The sequence below is a fragment of the Chanodichthys erythropterus genome, chromosome 9 (genome assembly GCF_024489055.1).
Source record: "Chanodichthys erythropterus isolate Z2021 chromosome 9, ASM2448905v1, whole genome shotgun sequence".
Lineage (NCBI taxonomy): Eukaryota > Metazoa > Chordata > Actinopteri > Cypriniformes > Xenocyprididae > Chanodichthys > Chanodichthys erythropterus.
The window spans coordinates 23,115,521-23,119,846 of NC_090229.1; the positions used below are offsets into that span (position 1 = coordinate 23,115,521).

Sequence of the window (4,326 nt, forward strand, 5' to 3'; positions counted from 1 at the left end):
AATTGCAGTCTTACATTTTCAATGAATGGTCAAAAACAGTTTAGGCGAGACGAGAACTCATGCTATGAGATCCGACAAGATTAAAATTTGACTAGATTTCTCATAGAGCCTAAGCATCTGACAAATGTCTTAGTTTGTAGAATGCGCATTTAGCACCGCCGCTCCCTATTCACTGAGTATGCTTGATCGAAAGTAAAATGCAAGCGCGAATTCAAACGCGATTTCAATACCCACATGTTGAAAGCTGCTCACTGATGCATGCAGATATCTCCCAATATGAAAGCTATCTTACACTCTAAAAACTCCTGGGTTATTTCTTTAACCCATTTTCTGGGTTATTTGTGTTGGGTTAAAATTATGGATTATTTTTTCAGAGAGTAACCATTTTCTGGGTTATAGGGCTAATATTTTGACCCAATTCCTGGGTTGTTTAGGTTTCTGGGTTATTTTTCAAAGAGTAACCCATGTTCTGGGTTAACGCCCCTCTCCCTGCCCCCCGCTGTTGTTCTGGAATTTTCTCACAACAGTCGTTTGGAATAACCGTCACTTGAACTTGAACGCACTCGATCCGTTTTGGTCTGGGCTTCTTCGGTGCAACTTCGTCGCGTATTCAAGGTAAGCAAGTATTTTCAGTGTCAATGTAACGTAAAGTTTTCTGTGTCCATGTCCCCGTTGCTAGTTTAGCACCATTTGTAAAAAAATGACCATGGCTTACCGTGGTAATTCTGTGGTGAGCATGTAGCCGCCTGCGGATATCGCAACAACATCTAACTAGTTTAAAGTCCGTGTAAAGTCAAAATAAATGTGTGTTTTGAATTTGTCAGACTAAATAAGAAAGTGTTATTAACCACCCAGCCAAATTTGAATGATTAAAAATAACGATAAGTTCATGAAATTAGGTGTCAAAATGGTTGAAATGCTTTTTACACATAGTTGAGAAACGTGTGACCTATTTAATGTGTTTAGAAGGAAATGACAACTGTGCTGTACTTATCTCATTGTTATAATACTGGTAATAATACGATAGGTACGTGCAGCTAGTGGCGACTTCATGCCGCGTTAAGGGGGTTGAACACCGGACGAGAAGCGCCGCGCCGCGCCGCGTCTAGAACAACTCGAGGTATCGTGTACTTTCTCAGTTTATGGCCAGCAATATTGTTATGTTTTAGGACATTGTGGAATTAAGATAATGTCAGTATGTTATGAGTGTACTGTATAATTAAATACAACCGTTGCTGAGTATGCAGTCTGAACACTTTAAGTTACCTCAGAGCGTCCGTTAACTGAATGGAGAATATCACCTGAAAATCCAATAACATCAGCAATTTGTATTCATGCAGCTGATTTCTGTAAATTAATGTAAAACTAACTTTATATTGCAGCACATGGTGAAGTCAGTATATACATTAACGACGATTTGAGACAAATAAGTGTAAATTTAATATAAATCTATGTAACATTACATAGCGCGCTGTGGCGCTGCAGGATTTTGAACAAGGTCCTGAACCGTTGCTGGGCGCCGCCGGTGTGTGTACACTCATAGAGAATAATGTGTTTGAATATAACGTTACGCTTCTCTTCCGGTGTGCGACCCCCTTTAGCCGTGGCTAGAGCGACGAGGCTACAGAATAACCAGCTGCGCTGTGCTTATCATATTATACAGTGCTGAGTAGTGAGAGTTAAAGAAGCGTGTCAAGTCTTCAAATTGTTGCTAACCTCTATTGTTTTCTCCAGGTCATTTTAAATGTACAGCTTTGTCGCTGATAAGCTAACTGAGTGGCGGATGTCTGAGCTGATAGAGAATTTTAGAGGTGAGCGTTTTACTCTTTAAAGGGATAGTTCACCCAATAATGAAAATGTGATGTTTATTTGCTTACCCCCAGGGCATCCAAGATGTAGGTGACTTTGTTTCTTCAGTCGAACACAAATGATGATTTTTAACTCCAACCGTTGCCGTCTGTCAGTCTTATAATGCGAGTGAATGGTCACACAATTTATAAGAGTCAAAAAATATACTTAGACAAATCCAAACTGAACCATGCGGCACGTGACGACACATTGATGTCCTAAGACACGAAACGATCGGTTTGTCTGAGAAACCACTATGTCAGTTGGACATAGTGGTGTTTTAGAGGTAAAAAATGATATAAATCATTTTCGGTTTCTTGCACAAACCGATCGTTTTGTGTCTAACTGTGTGTTCACACCGCCGGCGGCGAGAACGTCAAAGTGACAGGAAGTCATTAATTTTCAATAAGAGCACGGCGGCGAGCTCCGGCGAGAGCGGTGCGGCGCGGCGAGTTTTGGACGATGAGAGCGGCGAGGAGAGTTGAAATCAGGTTAACTTTATGGTAATGAGCTATGACGCGGTTCGGCGGCAACCAATCGGAATGTAGATGTCCTCGCTTGACAGGCTTCCGATTGGTTAACGCAACTTGTCATTTACTTTGACCCTCCCATCGGTTTGAACGAACAGTACAGCGTTGTTGGCAGGGCGGCCAAGGTGACTGTTGACGCTCTCGCCGGCGGCGGTGTGAACGCACGGTTAGGACATCAATGTGTCGTCACGATCCGCAGGGTTTAATTTGGACTTGTCTAAGCATATTTTTTGACTCTTATAAATTGTGTTACCATTCATTCGCATTATAAGACTGACAGACGGCAACGTTTGGAGTTAAAAATCATCATTTGTGTTCGACTGAAGAAACAAAGTCACCTACATCTTGGATGCGCTGGGGGTAAGCAGATAAACATCACATTTTCATTTTTGGGTGAACTATCCCTTTAACTGCCCTCATATCATCTCTCTATACCTAAATATTTTTCTTTAATATGGCTTAAATGTGTCAGTGCAAGATTTTGTGACAGTCACAACTTCTTCGACAGTGGGGAATGCATCTCTATAATAACCCTTATAGTTAAAAGATACTTGTGCCTTGTCTTTAAGCTGTTATGCATAATAATAGGCCAGATATTTACCTTCGCATTAATGTCATTATTACACTTGTTAATGAAAGAAAAGATGGACAGTATAGACTGTCATTCACACAAAATGGGTAGTGCTGCAAAAGAACCACATTAGTTAACTAGCAAATTGGGCCAGGTTTTTTTTTTTGTTGTTGTTGTTGTTTTTAACAAAAAAACAAAAAAAAACAGCATTCCCATAAAAGTGATTATTTGTTAGCTTGATAATCAGAGTGTCCGGTGAGTGGTTCACAATTGTCTCGACTTATTAACAATACTCATGTTGTCTTGTTTTCTGTCCTTCAGGTGAAGACAGAGATGAGGAGGCATTTCTTCTCTTAGATGAGGACACTATCAAAACTCTTGTCCCTCAAGTTCAATCCAGTTATTGAATGTTGTCAAATGTTTGAAAGAGAATGAGTTGTTTATTTTTCTATTTTTTCTAATGTCTAATGTTATTACAGTGTGACCTAAGATAAATAGGTCCAAGTGTGTAGAGTTTATGTAGAGTTTAATTTAATTTTAATGCAATAAAAATGTAAAAGTGCTTGAAGTGTGTAAGTGCCTGAAGTTTTATTTTCTGAAATAAGGCATACTGGCATAGTAACCCAAGTTAGGTTATTTTTGACCTTTGGTTAAAAAGGGACCTACTCATTTCTGGGTTATTTCAACCCAGATATTGGGGTTGTTCTTTTGACCCAGAAGTTGGGTTATATTAACTACAATTTTGGGTTATTTTAACCCAAAATTTGGGTCAGGTATTTGACCCAGAATTTGGGTCAAAAAGAATAACCCATTTTTCTGGGTTGAAATAACCCAGAAATTAGTTGGTCCCTTTTTAACCCAGGATTTGGGTCAAAAATAACCCATAATGGGTTATTTTTGACCCAGGAGTTTTTAGTGTGTAGGCTGGGCTGTGTAGTTGTAACCATCTCTTAGCTCTGTATTAGGGCTGCATAATTAATCGCAAATTGCACGCGATTTGGAAAAGGCTGCAATTATTTCATGCGTAGCTTGTCAGAGCTGTACGGCTCCCTGATCAGTAGTAAATGCTTCTCCTTTTGAAAGCCAGAGGGCGCTCTAGCGCAGAAACTGCAAATATGCCCTGTCAGCGAAGTAGATAACACATGTTGTTCCAGGAAATCCCTATGGGCATCATACTATCGCTGTAGCTGAAAAAAGCGAGTTCTGAACACAGTTGGACATAGTGGTGTATTAGAGGTAAAAAATGATATAAATACTGTTCAGTTTCTCACACAAACCGATCATTTTGTGTCTTAGGACATCAATGTGTAGTCACGAGCTGCAGGGTTTAATTTGGATTTGTCTATGAAAGGTTTTTCGACTCTTATTGTTCGAGTT

General features: G+C 39.7%; 1 long non-coding RNA gene across 1 annotated transcript; it reads left to right on the plus strand.

Moving 5' to 3' along the window:
* The first annotated feature begins 495 nt into the window (after positions 1 to 495).
* LOC137026532 (uncharacterized) lies at positions 496 to 3,575 on the plus strand. Its single transcript, XR_010895878.1, has 3 exons — positions 496 to 615; positions 1,735 to 1,811; positions 3,271 to 3,575. It is a non-coding gene; the product is annotated as an uncharacterized lncRNA (long non-coding RNA).
* The last annotated feature ends 751 nt before the right edge of the window (positions 3,576 to 4,326 follow it).